The sequence below is a fragment of the Hipposideros armiger genome, unplaced genomic scaffold, assembly GCF_001890085.2.
Source record: "Hipposideros armiger isolate ML-2016 unplaced genomic scaffold, ASM189008v1 scaffold_491, whole genome shotgun sequence".
Taxonomy (NCBI): Eukaryota; Metazoa; Chordata; class Mammalia; order Chiroptera; family Hipposideridae; genus Hipposideros; species Hipposideros armiger.
In genome coordinates, this window is record NW_017731841.1 from 441371 (window position 1) to 458106 (window position 16736).

The 16736-nt window shown below is 38.6% G+C and overlaps 1 long non-coding RNA gene across 1 annotated transcript in view; it reads right to left on the reverse strand.

The window, feature by feature from the left end:
- Nucleotides 1-1215: 1215 nt before the first annotated feature.
- Nucleotides 1216-16736, reverse strand: part of LOC109395878 (uncharacterized) — a 29301-nt gene continuing 13780 nt past the window's right edge. The window contains exon 4 of the long non-coding RNA XR_002126740.1: nt 1216-1250. This is a non-coding gene — a long non-coding RNA (uncharacterized LOC109395878). The remainder of the gene's footprint in view (nt 1251-16736) is intronic.

Below are 16736 nucleotides of genomic sequence, written 5' to 3' on the forward strand. Positions count from 1 at the left end.
ATGTTGGGGCCTTTGGGCTTACACCTAAAATTTTTCTTTTCTTTGGATTGTTTATGACTCTGTGTTTTTAATTTCAGCTTTATATCGTTAGCATATAGAAATGCAATTTATAACAGCATTGCTCCCAAATCACCAGAACTGGGAGTTACTTTCCACACCCAGTTTGTTATAGCAACAGCCCACTGTTGGTACCAAAATCTATATTTAGTTTTCTTTTGCTACATACCAATTACTGTAAACTTAGTGGCTTAAAATAACACTAATTTATTAACTCACTGCTTTTGTAGATCAATCAAAACTTCATTGATTGTGTGTGTAAATTGTTGTGTGATTCTAAAATTAATATGGAAATGCAATACTATAATAGCCATAACAGTTTTGAAGTAGAAGAACGAAGTGAAAAGGCTACCATATTTCAAGGCTTACTCTAAAACCACAGTAATAAAGACAGTGTAGGACTCACATAGGATGGAGATATAGACCAATGGAATAGAATTTTTTAAATTGCAGAAGATGATCCACACATATGTAGTCATTTTGTTTATGACAGAGGCAGCACTGCCATTCAGTAAGGGAAACAATGATCTTTTCAATATATGATACTGGAGCAATTAGATACTTATATAAGAAAAAAACTTGACCCTCCTCCTTACAAAATGAATTTGTAATAGATCATATACCTAAATATAAAAGGTGAAACACTAAGACTTCTAGAGAAAAATATAAGAGAACATCTTTATGAACTTAGGGTAGGCAAAGGTTTCTTTTTTTTTTTTTTAAGATTTTATTGGGGAATTGGGGGAGGGGAACAGTGCTAGGGAATCAGGGGAAGGGGAACAGAGAAGTTGCTGTTGTTTTATTCTTCAGTCTAGTTGTGGAGGATGTTGCTTCACTGGCCCAAGCTGGCACCATCATTGTGCTCTTCCTGGGCGAGGCAGATCAGTCACCGGCCTCTGGACGGCTGCTCACAGAGGCTGCTGGCCGCTCACGCTGGCCACTCACGCTGGCTGCCGGCTACACATGGTAGCTTATGGCAGCCCACTGCAGCAGGGACTACAGCCTACGCCGTCGCCGGTGACCCACAGCAGCCCAGCTCCAGGTCGAGCTGTTGTTCAGCATCTTAGCTGTACAGGGCAGTGTCACTGGCCCTCATATGTGGGATCCGAACCAGGGCCCTCTGGCATCCCAAGCCAGTTCTTAACCAACGCGCCACTTGGCTGGCCTGGCAAAGGTTTCTTAAATGGAACATACTGAAAAATAAAATCAGAACTAAAATTGAGAGCTTCTGTTTACCAAAATACATTATAAAAAAGTAACAATATGAACCACAGACCAGAAGATATTTTCATTACAAAAATCCAGCATAGAATTAGTATCCAGAATATATAAAAAAACTCCTACAAATTGATTATTTTTAAAATAGTTAATACCATTGAAAAATAAGCAAAAGGCTTGTGCTTTATAAAAGGGGTTATCTAAATGGCCAAAAAGTCTATGAAAAGGTGTCCAACATCATTACTCCTCAGAAAAATATAATGCAAATTAAAACCATCACAAGATACCACTATATCCCTAGAAAAGCTAAAATTAAGGGTACTGACAATACTAAATTCTGGTAAGGAGATGTGTACCTGAAACTCCCATACCTTGCTGGTGGGAATACAGCTAAGACAACTACTTATACCCTAAGACCCAACAATGCCACTCTTCAGTGTGTTCACCAACAGTGACATAAAAGAATCTTGATAGTGGCTCTATTCATAAATGGAAGACAACTCAATTATCCATCAGCAGTAAACTGGATACATAATTTATGGCATATTCATACAATGGAATACTACATGGTGGTGAACAAAAATGAACTATAGCCCCTCACAACAATGAGTGAATCACTCAAATATAATGATGAGTGAAAGAAACACAAGAGTATATAAAATATACATTAATATGCAATTTAAGGAGAGGCAAACTGATACTTCTGCACATATCAAAGACATTTTGGGGATAATTAGGGAAATGTGTAAATAAGTACTGGATATCCAACAGTATTAGAGATTTGTTGTTTTCTTAGGTGTGATGATGGTATTATCTTTCATCTGAAATAACTAAGTGTAAAGTGTCATAATGTTTTGCAACCTACTTTTAAATAGTTATTGTGAGCAATAAGATCACCTATTATTTTTATTATTAGAAAGAATAAAGCTATTTTCATTTTGGAGAAAATGAGAAAGAACTATAGTTTTCTCATAAAAATACCGTATAAACACTTCATTTTAGAATAAATTTTTAATCAGGTGATAAAGGGAAAGATTGATATAGTTGACTACATTAAAATTAAGAACTATTAAGAACTTCTTTCATCAAAAGATATTATTAAGAGGGAGACAGTATAAGCCACAAAATGGGAGAAGATATTTATGAGTATTCACTTTATGATAATACATTAGGCTGCATATTTATATCTTGTATGTGCTTCTTTGTATGTTTTTGCATTCCACAAAAGAAAATAAAAAGGTTAAAAAAGACATTGGGCTGTAAAAGACCAGGTGGATTTGACTCAGCCAGTAGCGGGCTCTAAAGAGTTTTTTATCATGCTTGTTAAATGGGTCATTTAGTTGCAAGTAGGGGTAGCATTGTTGCCCGTGGAAGCATTAAAACCAAACAAACAAACAAACAATAAAACTAACAAGCAATTTTCTCGGAAGTACTAGGGAAGAAGAGCCCAAGGCTGGGAAGGGGGAGGGAGGCGCGCCTGGGGAACCCCACCTGGAAAATATAAAACATCATGAAGCCAATTAATTTTCCCTGATTGGCATGAAAATGAACTTGCTTAGCATTATTCATGCTGGAGGGTTCTAATTATTCATCTCCATCAAGATGCAAATTGCGTTTCCTGCAAAAAGAACAAGGGAGAGGCCAGAAGGAAATGATGGGGTCTGGGGGACAGGCCTGGATGGAGGGAGAAGCTGAGACCCATGTGGTACTGCAGACACAAGAATTCTGAGCTACAGCTCTGGTAGGGGACCCTCAGGGCCAGCTTGCCTTCCCCCTGAAGTTACACTGAGGTAGAGGAGCACAACTGCCCACTGTGTGCCAGCTTCACCGCAGTATGCTCCTGGTGCTGGGGAGACCCCAGAGTTGCTCTCTCAGCTCATGGAGGTGCTGATAACAACTAGATAACAAAATAGAAAAGAAGTGCTCCGTATGCATTCTGAACTGTGATGGGTGTTCAATAAATGCCTGATGACTCACAGCCGCATTACTAATCTTTTGGCAGACCACTAAAAACAGTCACCCTCTGTAAGAATGATAGTGTGGATGGAAAAGGGGCCACAGGTTAAACCTGACAAGCTTAGGGGACTAAAATTAAGATGGTGTGAACACACACACACACACAAATATTTAACTAAGTGGGCCATGGTGTGAAGTCACATCTTCAGCTTCCTCAATAAGTTAATCTGCGCCTTTTCAGTGGGGCTGTTGTCTTTCTGTACCTAAGATAACATCTTTAATCCTTTTTCAGGACCAGAGCTGAAAACTGCAAAATTCCTCATTATTATGCTTGTCTCTATGTGCTGTAAAAAGCTAACTGTTAGCTATCCTGCACCCACCTATGGAAAAGAAGTGCCTGTCTCTCCAATTTACTTTCATCCAACCCCAGAGATTTCCCTGCTTTGCTTTCTCCCACCCACTTAACCTATCACCAATGGATTTCATGTAACCTTCCTCCTTTGATTTTATGTATAAAATAAGCTGTAAAACTGCCATTCTTCGGAGCATTTTCTCAATCCGTTGAGATTTTGCTTCCTGGCAATTGTTGACAGTTTGGCTCAAATAAACTCGTAAGTTTTCTCTTAGGCTGGATGTTTACATTACAATTAATTAAATTATGCAAGAAATATTTGTCATGCAGCTAGCCTGGGCAAGTCTGTGTTTAGTGCAGGGGTGGGGGGTTAGGAAGAGGGGAAAAGTCTGCATTTCCACCCTCAGGGAGCCCACTGTCTGGTGCTGAGACTACAATAGACCATTAGAGGGGCTGTGGACGTTCTCAGGGAGGAAAGCTGTGCAAGACCTTTACCACTGAAAAACACAAAGTGTTGCTGAAGAAAAATGAAGAAGACCTAAATATATGGAAATGCAAAGGACCAGATTAATTGGGGCATTCTTTTTTTTAAAAAAAAAAAGTGGTTTGATGTGATTTACTAGCTATCAAAACATTATAATATTATGGTGCATTAGCAAGAGTTTTTCAGACAGAACCAACAGGATGTGTATATGTACAGAGAGCTTTATTTGTAAGGAATTGGCTCATGCGGCTATGAATTTGGTAAGCACAAAATCTGCAAGGTAGCCCAACAGGCTGGAAATCCAGGGAAGAGTTGCCGTTCGAATCTGAAGACAGTTTGCTGGCAAAATTCCTTCTTGTCTTATGAAGGCCTTCAGCTAATTAGATGAGAACCCACATCGTGGACAGCAATATGCTTTACTCTAAGTCCAGCAATTTAAAAGTTAATTTCATCCCCCAAATACCATTGAAGAAACATTCAGAATAATAGATGTTTGCTCAAGCAAATATCTGGGCACTGTGACCCAGCCAAGTTGACACATAATATTAACCATCACAAGTGGCAACTAAGAAAGCATAGTATTGGCACAAGGACAGACAAATAGACCAATGGAAAATATTAGAAATTTCAGAAAAAAACATAAATGGGATACTGCAGAGCACTGGAGAAAGGCCAGCTTTGCATCAAATGGTGCTACGATATCTATGTGAAGAAGTGAAAAAAAACTTGGATCTTTATCTCACCCTATTCCCCAAAATTAATACTAGGTAGATTATAAACCTAAAAGTGAAAAACAAAACAATAAATATTTGAGCAGACAATCTAGGAGAGTGTCTTCCAGGTAGATAAATATTTCTTAAAAAGGACCCAGTAGGCACTAGACATAGTAGGAAGGATTAATAAGTTTAACTACATTACAATTAAGAAATTTAGTTTATAAAAAGACACTATTAATAGTTTGAAAAGCAAACCCCTGAGTGAAAGATGATGAATGACAAAACTCCTGAGACCAGAGTATGTAAAGAAGTACTCCAAATCATTAAGACAAAGGAAAAGACCAAGCAGAAAAGTTGGCAAAAGACTGGACAAAGTACCACTTGAAAAAGAATATCTAAATCTCCAATAAACATAAAAACATAGGTTCATCCTCACTGGTAATCAGTGAAATGCAAAATAAGACCACAGCGAATGATGTTATACACCTACCTCACTAGCAAAAATGTTGAAGTCTGACAATACTAAGTGTTAGTGAGGATCAACAAGGCCTTTTTTACATTGCTGGTGGAAAGGTAAAAGGGTGCAGTCACAGTGGGAAAAGTGTTGGTAATATCCAATAAATCTGACAATTTTGCTTCTACATATATACCCCACAGAAATACTTGCTATGTGCACTAGAATACATTTTGGAAAATGCCAAACTGGCAACAAATTAAATGCCCATCAATGGCAGAAATGATAAAGAAATTGAGGTATATTCATGCAAGGGAGTACTATCAGCATTGAAAATTAATGAATCATAGATACAGGGATATAACAGATTAATCTGCAGAACATAATATTAAGCCAAAAGAAATCAAACACAACAGAATACCACTGAATAATTCCATTATATAAAGTTGAAAAACAGCAAGATTAAATTATATGTTTAGAGACACATATTTAGGTAGTAAAACAAATGCAATAAAAAGAATGCCATAGAAGTCTAGATTGTGGTTACTACTGAGGGAGGGAGAGGGTATGATTGCAAAGGATCATGCCAAGGCTTCTAGGTGACTGGCAGTATTCTATTTCCTCACTTAATGCTATTACACAAGCTTTTGTCACACTTTGTTAAGCTATATGCTTGTGTTTTACATACTTTTCTGTATGTTTACTATAATTAACAATACAAAATTTAAACACATTTAAACTTTTATATGTGCTATAAAAGAAAACATTCAGTGGATAGGTTAAACAGTATATTATGTAGAACTAAAGAGAGAATCAGTAAACTGGAAGAAAGATTTGAAAAAATAACTCAGAACATAGCACTGAAAGACATCTCTTTGTGAAAGAGGTTAAGATAGAAATTAGAGTCAAAAGGATTAATTTACATCTAACCAGGTTTCTTCATGGAGATAGTAAAGTTTTAATAAAAGATACTTTAAAAGATAATGGCTTAGAATTTTCTAGAATTGATGAAAGAAACACACCCTCAGTGTGAGGGCCCAGCTGTCAGGGCCTCCCAGGGTCAGGAAATGTTTACAGGCTTTGGAGACTGGCAGCCCTGACTCCCCCAGGTCCAGGTGGGACTGCAAGGAAAATAACTTGTTTATTTAAGTTGCTCTTAGTGCGCATGTGTGCTGACACCATGACACTATTGTTACTGTTATAAAAACCCCAGTTCTGCTTAACAGGGCTGGGTTCTGTGTTGTGCTGCTGTGCTGCTGGGTTCTGAGTTCTGCTTTTGCTGCATCTGCTGCTGTTCTGCCTTTGCTGAATAAAGTGTTGCTGCATTCATGTCGAAGACTCTGCAAGGCTTTTTTCCATTTGGGTACCTCACCGCTGAAACCATCCCTGCTTGAAACACTCAGACCCGACATTCAGATTCAGAAGTCCAATAAACCCTAAAGAGAATAAATAAAAATAAATCCAAACCTGTGTATTTCATAGTGAATGTGCAGGTAACTAGAGACAAAGAGATCTTAAAACCAATCAAGAAGAAAAGATAAATTTGTTACAAATTTGTTGCTAAATTTGTTAAATATACAGTTAACCTTTCAAGAACAAAGGAGGAAGCATTTAAAATCTTGCTCCCCGACATACTTATTAGTTTTGCTCAAATAAACTCATAAAAATTATCTATGTGTTTGCATGTTTCTTATGTCAACCTTTACTTGGCAGAGTCAGCAGGATTACACAGAAGCCCACCCAGGACCACCTTACAGACCCAGGCCCCGTGCTAGGTACAAGCAAGGGCCTATTGTACCCCTACTGGCTCCCTGCCTAGCATCAGTTAGTTTCTCTTGGAATTCAAGTCCTCTTTGGTTTAATTAGCAGGCCATGGCTTTATTTGAGCTGTTCTTAGAAAATCCTCAAGGTGGAAAAGATTGAGATAATCCAGGGAGAGAAAAAAAATGGGTTGTTGCATTTAATTTTGGCTTTTTAATTGGATTGTTTATTGAGAGACTGAACACTCTTTAGCTCTGAAAGAGAATGACACTGCTTCCCCAATCCCAATAGCCAATGGGGTGACACAGTTGTTCAGATCCCTAAATCCAGGTGGCAGAGATGAGCACCAGGAGTCATTCAGTGCAGTAGTGCAGACGATCCTGTAGAAGCCGACAGAAACCTGGGGGGAAGGGCAGGGTGCCCTGGAATGGGTTCACCCCAAGAGAGGGGCCCGTGCCTTGGAGAGTATCACAGTTCTGGTGGCATCCTGTAGGCTCTTGCTGGCCCTTGCTCAGGTATTCTTAGGTAACTAAAAATCTTTGCCTGAGGAAGAATTTTCCTCTAAGGTGTAGAGCATGGATATTCCTATAAGGATATTCCTCTAAGGATATCCACCGCATTTGGCTCATCTGAAGACTTGTACGTAAAGGCTGGTTTCCCCTCAAAGTTTGTTCAGACTCTATAGATCTCAAAATTAATATGGGAAATCATATTAATCAACAAGACACATGAAAGTCAGCTTCCCATTAATACTAAGATGGCCGAAATGAGGATCTTTTGATACTTCTAAATTCATTTTTGCTCACACAATTAGAAAAAGCCAGCTATAAACTTAGGCAGAATGAATAGAAAGGAAATTATCAGAGACTGTGTCAAAACTTAAAAAGGCCTCGTCCCCTAAGCTGAAATGAAACTATGAAAAGGGTTTTCAGGGAAAAAAAAGAGAGGGAGAGATAAAGTATTTAGATAAATAGATCAACCTTTTGATGTCGTTTAGGTGTCAACCCAACTCTTTGAGGTATTAAAAGTGGATGTTCTTATTTTAAAATGGAGAAGGACATTTGGAACTTGTCTTGTCAAGGACACAGATTGTAAAAGGCTTCCAAAACAAAATTCAGATCCAACTGTTCTGTTTGTGTCTGTTTGTGTGAGTCTGTATGTGTATGTTGTAAATGTGAAGTAATTTTATACCTCCCAATGTTATTGTTAAAATTAATTTAAAGGCAAGCATTTGTAAAGATTGGCTATTCTAAAACTCTCAGAAATATAGAAACTAATTCAAATGCTTTTCAAGTTCATGTGATCTAAGATTAATCTTTAGTACATAAAAGTAGCTTAAGTTTGTTGATTTAAGTAAAACAGACATGTCTTTATTTTGCCTGGGTTTTACAGAAAAAAGTCCATGTCAATAATTGACTTTTATGTCTATGGAAAATGTTTCTAGAGGTTATAAAATGTCCAAGATAAAGAAGCTAATTGATTACTTAGTTTTCATTAGACTTTGAGATTTCAAGGGTTAAAATCTCAATATATGTAGGAATAACTTTGTGCTGTTTCAGATGGGCTTCTGGAGCACCTCAAAGATTTGTTTTCATGTTAAATTGCATGGGAAGCATTATAAAAAAAGGTATTGAAAACTTTGGGGTATATTGTATGGGTAAACAATGGTTGTTGTAAATTAAATGAATAGTCAGGGCTATAGGAAACCCAAGATGGCCACTTAGCACTTAGTTTTTCCTTGCTCCCTGGCTTCTCTGTTTTTTTGTGGGATTTTTTGTTTTTTTGTGTGTGTTTTTTGTTTTTTTCTGCATTCCTTCATGCATCATAGTGCATTTAACCTGGATTTAAATTAGGTGAAGGAACTTCATCTAATGAGCTGACCATGATTGAAAGGGGACATCTTACACCATTGCCCAAGTTTGATAGAGTCACTTCAAGAAAATGCCAAGTTGGTAACTGCTTCTTTTCACAACGAGCTCCCAGGAGACAAAGACTTTTAAAATTATTAACTGCCACCTGAGAATTTGGGTGGTTTGTTTGTTTGTTGTGGTTTTTTGAAAGTATATCAAATAAAAGACACTCTCCAACCTCATTGGAAAGGACCTTGTCAGTCTCCTAACCGCAAATGGACATCTACCCCTGTTCATGGACATCAAAGACTCCTCGAGGACGAGAAGCCTCGCTGACATCAGAGGTTGAAGAATCTGTCCCAGGACATCGACAAGGCCTCTGTAGCTATAAATTGATATTGAACACAGAATCCATTTTTTTCTTTATCTGTCTGCTAATGGCATTAGTCATAATAATAGTTACATTTGTTCTTTGGGTTTCTGTATATTGTCCAACTGTTTATGATTATTGAACCTATATAAGATAACTGTTAATACTCTTTTCATGGCTTTTGTAAATGTTATAGTAGATGCCAAGTATAAAAAAAAAGGAGACAGAAGGCAAAACTCAGATCATGATAGTTTACCTCCATCGAGCGCAACTGATCTCAGATTCATTGCACACAAATTTTCAAATATTTAACAGTTAAGATGAGTGTTGTGACTCATCGCTTCTATATCTTCCCCCTCTACCATAACCTGTTGCCAGTTGTGTTTGTGACTTAATACAGTAAAGACATATTTCATATTTGAAAATTTGTGTGCAAAGAATCTGTGAGATCAGTTGCGCACGACAGGAGGGTTAAAGGACAGAAATAATCCAGAGCAATTTTTATGTTTGTTTTGTTGTTGTTGTTTCCAATGAAAGCCATAAGATTTAATTGCTTTCCATTTATCTGCCCTTCCTGTTTTGGGAAAACTGGGCATCAACTCAGATCTCATGGTTACAGGATTTCCTTATCCCCAATGGTCAGTAAGACCACACTGACACTGAGACTTCTTAGGAATTAGCCTTTCTAGAGCTCCATCTGATCAAAAGGTTAGTCATCAATGCATCCTTTGAATTGATTTATGACCAAAAGGGGGATCTTGTGGACAAAAAAAGGAAGGGGGTTCTAAGGAAAGTAACCTCACAGGGTGATCTGATTATGGATTCCTGATTGGGCAGGTCATGGTAGGTAGTCAAGGCCCAGGCTTATAATTTCTTTAGTAAAAGGTTTATCTTTGCCTTAAGCAAGCCCTGTCCATTGTTTCTGTGCATCTGGGTTAACACACCTTTGAAACCCTCAAGAGAGCACCTAATTTTGTTAACTATCCTGTAGTCCAATCGCAGCCTTGTTTTCTCCCACCTCCATGTAATCTTCCTTACATCCTCTCTTTAATTTCAAATGCATAAAAGAAATTAAAAACTGCTATTGCCCAGAGCATTTGAGATCTTGCTCCCCAGCATATGTTGTCAGTTTGGCTCAAATAAACTTATAAAATTTTTTAAAAGAAAAAGAAGAGGAAGAAGAAGGGGGGCGAGGAAAAGAAGGAGGAAGGGAAGGGAGGGAGGGGAGAAGAGGGGAGGCGAGGGGAGGGAGGAAATCATAAAGACATGGAATAACATCCTCCTTATAAGAACAAACTGTCTACATAGAATTGTGTGCTCAATGTATTAGCTTCCTAGGGCTGCTATAATTCCAAATCAACACAAACTGAGTAGCTTAAAATAACAGAAATGTCTTCTTTTGTAGTTCTGGATGTCCCAAGTCAAGATGTGGACATGACTAATGCTCTCTCTGAAGGCTCTAGAGACAAATCCTTCTTTCCTTTTCCTAGCTTCTGGTGGTTTCCAGCAATTCTTGGCATTCCTTGACTTGCAGCCACTCCAACCTCTGCTTTTATCATCATATGAACTTTCTCTCTGTGTCTCTGTGTCCAAATGTCCCTCTTCTTGTAAGGACACCCTCATTGAATTAGGACCCATCCTACTCTAGTATGACCTCATCTTAACTTGACTACATCTACAAAGACCCTTTTTCCAAATAAGGTTGCATTTCCAGGTACTGTGGATTGGACTTGAACATGTCTTTGCATGAGACGCAATTCAACCCACAGCACTCAGTAAACTATCTTTCAAGACTGAGATAAATTAAGAAATTTTCAGACCAAAAACCGAGAAAGTTTGCCCTCACAAAAAGAAATTCTAAAGGATGTACATTTTACAGGAGTAAAATGATTAAAAATATAAGGTGAGTGATACAAGAAAGGTTACTGAGCAAATAAATTTAAAATTTGGATAAATTCAAACAATTAACTTTTAAAACAGTAAAAATGTCTTATTTGTACCTAACCAAGAGAAAAGAAATATGTCCACACAAAAAAAACTTGAACAAAAATTTTAATAGCGGTATTATTCATAATAGCCAAAAAGTGAAAATAACTAACATGCCCATCAACTGATGAATGAATGAATAAATAAAATGTGGCATATCCAGGTACAACAGAATATTACAACAGAATGGCAGTAAAAATAAATGAAGTACTGATTGATAGATGCTACAATGTGGATGAACTTTGGAGACATTATGTTAAGTGAAAGAAGCCAGTCACAGAGGACCACACATTGTATGATTCCATTTATATAAAATATCCAGAACAGGCAAATCAATAGAGACAGAAAGCATACTAGATTAGTGGTTTGCAATGGCTAGAGACAGGAAGCATGGGCAATGTCTGCTAATGGGTATAGGGTTTCTTTTGGGGGTGACAAAATGCAAAATTATAGATTATGGTGATGGTTGCACACCTCTATAAATATACTAAAAATCATGGAACTATACATTTTAAGTGAGTAAATTTTATGATACGTACATTATATCTCAATAAAGTTGTCTGTTTTTTTAACAGAGAGTTAAAAATACTGAAAAACAGTAACATATAGCTGCTAGAGCTTCAGCCTTCACATATATTTTCCTGGCAGCAAGATGGAGCATTGAAAAGACAAAGAGCACTGCCCATACTTTTAAAGAGATTTCCTGAAGACCATAAAACTTCCTTTTACATCTCATTACTCAGAACTTATCTGAGCTAACACACAGTGCACAAGGAAGGTCGAGAAATGTAGTTTATAACTAGGCACCTTATGACCCAAATTTACTTGGGGCTCTGTTATGAAAGTAAAGGAGCAAAATGGATGTCAGGGAGATGAGCAACAGCATTTCCACCAACTCCTTAACCCTTTTCTGAAGTGTTCTCATGCCCATGTCCTTGACGCCAACCCAATAGACAGCCCTGAGAGGGAGCTACCTCTAACCTGCCAGAGAGCTAAATCTAAGCTGTGTGAGAAAGTCTGGAGCCCAGGGTCCATTTTCTGCTAAGGCTGCGCTCATCACTACTTCTAATGCAGAGTAAAGTGAATATAGACAACAATATCGTATTATAATTGTCAAACTTGCTAAGAGACTAGATCTTAATTATTCCCACCACAAAAAAGAAATGATAATTATGTAACGTGAAAGAGGTGCTATCACTACAACGGCAATCATATTACAATGTATAAATGTATCAAATCAATATGCTGTCTACCTTAAATTTACACAATGTTATATGTCAAATACATCTTAATTTAAAAAACTGAATGCACTTTTAGCTATTAAGACATTGAATTTGTATTTTAAATTCTATTTACAAAATAAACTAAGTCCAGGCAGCTATACTAGTTAGTTCTGTTAGATTCATTTGATAAGACTTATAAAACCTTGAACACAGAACAGAAAAATAACAACATAAGAAAGGAAAATTATAGCCAATCTTATCTTTGAACATAAAAAAAAAACAAATCCAGGAATAAATATTATAAATATTCAAATTCCGATACATACACTCACATGTGCGCATACATGATAAAGAAGAAAAACAGCAAAATAATGTGAGTAAATGAAGAAAACCATTTTACAAAATTCGACATTCATTTATAATTTTTTAAAAAACCTTAGGAAACGAGAAATAAAAAGAAACACCCTTAACATGGTAAAGCAGAGTTCAAAAACCTACAGCAGCAAATGTTAATAGTGCAACAGTAGATGCATCCCCTCAGAAACCTGGGACAAGACAAAGATACCTGCCATTATATCTGTGTGCTCAATGCCATCATCACTTCTATTTACCATTGTCCCAAAGCTCCCAGCTGTCAAAATAATATAAGAAAAATAAGTAAATAAGGATTAAAAAGGAAGTTTTCAAAGAATCACTACTTGCAGATGATGATTTGCAGATGTCTCAAAGGTATCTACAGAAAAAATACTGGACTAAATGAGAGTGCTCAGTAGACAGTTGGAGCACTCCTACCCAATGGCAACAATCAATTAGAAAATTCAATTTTAAAGACAAAGATTTTTTAGGGAATTAGGGTGTGAGAGTAGGGGGTTAGGGTTTAGGGTAAGAGGTTAGGGTTAGGGAAAGAGTTTCATGTTTAGGGTTAGAGATTAAAGATAGAGTTAGGGTTAGGTTTTGTGTTAGGGACTAGGTTTTGGTTTAGAATTAGGTTTAAGGGTAGGGTTTGGGGTTAGAGTTTTGGGTTTGGTTTAGGGGTAGGGTTTATGTTTTGGTTAGGTGTAGGGGAAAAGTTCAGGTTTAGGTTTAGGGGGTTAGAGTTAGGGTTTAGATTATGGTTAGCTTTAGAGCTAGGGGTTAGATTTAGGTTAAGTTTTAGAGGTTAGGTTTAGGGTTGGGGTAGGCTTAGTTTAGGATTTAAAAGGCAGGGTTTAGGGGTTGGGATTTAGAGGCTAGGGCTAGGATTGGGGTTGGAGCTTGGTCTGGCACTGCACTAGGGCTGGGAGTAGAGCAAGGGGTTGGGGCTGGGGTTATAGGGTATGATTAGGGCTTAGTGTCAGAAGTTGGGGTTAGAATTGGGGTTATGGTTAAGGGCTGGGGTTAGATTTAGGATTTTGGTCAATACCCAAAAGAGTAATACAGGCATTTGAATATTTGTATACAGATATTTATACCAGCACAATTCACAAGAGCCCAAAACAATCCAAAATGTCCATCAACAGATGAAAGGATAAACAAAGTATGTTATGTTCATAAATGGAATATTATTCAGTGATAAAATGGAGTGAGTATTGGTACATCTGCAATGTGAATGAGCCTCAGATCCATTATGCTAAGTGATAGGAGACAGACATAGAAGATCACACATACTCTGCTTCACAGGTGCACAAAACTCAGAATGGGTAAATGAATAGAGATAGAATGGATTAGTGGTTGGCAGGAGCTACGAGGAGTGGAGATAGGGAAGGAAATGCTTAATGGGTAGGAGGTTTCCATTTGAGGTGATGAAAATATTCTGGAACTAGATAGTGGTGATGGTGCACAGCACACTGAATGTACTTACTGCCCTGAATTTGTACACTTTAAACTATTGAGTTGTCAGAAAAGTCATAACGTATTTTGTTTATGTTTTTCAAAGGTCATTTATTTATATAAACAACAAAGATCAATCAATGATATATTGCCAGTTTTGTTTGATAACCTTTTGCCATCTTTCAGTGAGCTTCATAATTCCTCATTCTTACAAGTACCTGTCTTTATTTGCAAAACACTGAACAAGGTGCTGATGTACAGCCTCATATGAATTGAACATTATACCACACAAGGAGTTTTGAAGAGAGCGAGACAAGTGGAAGTCTGACAGCACAAGTTCAGGCGAGTATGGTGGGTGTGGCAACACTTCCCATCCAAGCTCCAATAATTTTTGACGGGTGATCAAACTTGTGTGTGGTTTCGAGTTGCCGTGATGGAACACAACTCCTTTACAATTAACAAGCTCTGGACATTTCTGGATGATGGATTCATTCAAACTGTCCAATTGCCGACAGTATACATTCGAATTGATTGTTTGGTTCCTTGGTAGGAGCTCAAAAAAACACGACACCTTTAAAATCCCACCACAATGAGCATAACCTTCCTTTGATGAATGTCTGCTTTCGATGTCGTTTGAGGCGAATCATCACGTCGGGACCAAGACCATTTGTGCACCACATTGTTGTCAACAATCCATTTCTCATCACCAGTTATCAGTCGCTTCAAAAAAGGATCGTTCTCCTCACGTTTAATGAGCATATTGCAGATGTTTATATGCGCCATCAAATGAACTTCTGTGAGTTCATGCGGAACCCAAATATTGAGCTTGCTTACGTATCCCAGCTTCTTCAGGTGGTCATCAATGCTTGAGTGATGGATGTTCAATGTTTCTGCAATCTCTTGTGTCATGTAACGTGGGTTTGACTTGATCAATGCCTTTATTTTGTCGTCATCAACCTCAGTGGGCCTGCCTCCCTGACTGAGGAGTGTCGTTGAGATCAAAATCACCAGCACGGAATTTCGCGACCCATCGTTGGCACTGACATTCTTGTAGAGCATTGGCACTGTAAACTTTATGCAACTTTTCACAAGCTTAACGCATGTTCTTCCCTTTATGGAAGCAAAACAGTAAAATATAGCAAAAATGCACAGTTTAGTGTTCCATCTTCAACTTGTTGTAAAATCTCCAAAACTCAACCAAATCACTCAATATTTTTTTAGAATGAAGCTAGAATTGTCAGCTGTCAAATGACATAGCAATAACACAGATGCGAATGACTCTAGTACTTCCAAAAATGAACTAGTGCCATCTGTTGCAAACATGCATCATGACTTTTCTGACAACCCAATATTTTAAAAGGTAAATCTGCTGCTGGCACTGGTGCTTCCTCTAAACCTGGTGCTGATTTAATCTGTAATTACTGGAACTGGTTCTAGCACTGGAGCTGGAAATAGAGCTATTGTTGGAGTTGGGATAGAAATCGGTGATGTAGCTGGCTCTTTCTCAGGCGGTGGTGCTGGCTCAGACTCTGGACATGGCCTTGGAGCTATTGCCTGCTGGTACAGGAGTTGCCAGCTGGCTGTGTCTCAAGTGTTAAAGCAAGAGCTGGTGGTGTAGTTGGGTCTAGTTTCTACACATGGCCCTAGCTCTAATCTAGAGTGTGTGTCACAACTGACTGTATCTGATAAGAGAGTGTGCAAGCTGGTTCTGGAAACGGCTCTAGCTCTGTCTTGGCTCTTAGTCGGCTACAAGAGCTGTTGCCAGAGCTGGTACTGGACCTTGCTCTATCCCAGAGGTGGTGGTGCCAGGGCTCATCCTGGTGTTGGCACTAGTTCTAGAGATGGCTCCAACTCTGGAACTGCCTGTAGCTCTGGCGGTGTTTCCAGAGTTGGTGCTGGACTTGGCCCTAGCTCTGGACCTGGCCTTCCTTGTAACTCAGAAATTGGTGTGGGAGCTCGTACTTTCTCTACAGCTGGGTTTTTAGCTGGGGCTAGATCTAACAGAGCTGCCTGTATCTCTGGAGTTGCTGTCAAGCTGGTGGTGCTGGAGCTAGAGGTAGCCAGAAGCTTTTGCTAGAGTTGGTGTTGGTATTGGCTATAGCACTGAAGTCAATGCTGGAGCTGACTCTAGCTCTGGAGATGGCACCAACTGTAGCTCTGTAGCCAGGGCTGGACCCAGCTGTAGAACTCTTGCAGGGAATGCTGCTAGAGCTGACTCCAAGTCTGTAGCTGGCACAAGATCTACCTCTGGTGCTGGTACAGGAATGGCTCTAACTCTGGAGCTGGTGCAGAAGCAATGCCAGAGCTCCAATTTTTTTTTTTAAAGATTTTATTGGGGAATTGGGGGGATGGGAACAGCGCTGGGGAATTGGGGAAGGGGAACAGACAAGTCGCTGTCGTTTTGTTCTTCAGTCTAGTTGTGCAGGACGTTGCTTCACTGGCCCAAGTTGGCACCATCATTGCGCTCTTCCCGGGCGAGGCAGATCAGTCGCCGGCTTCT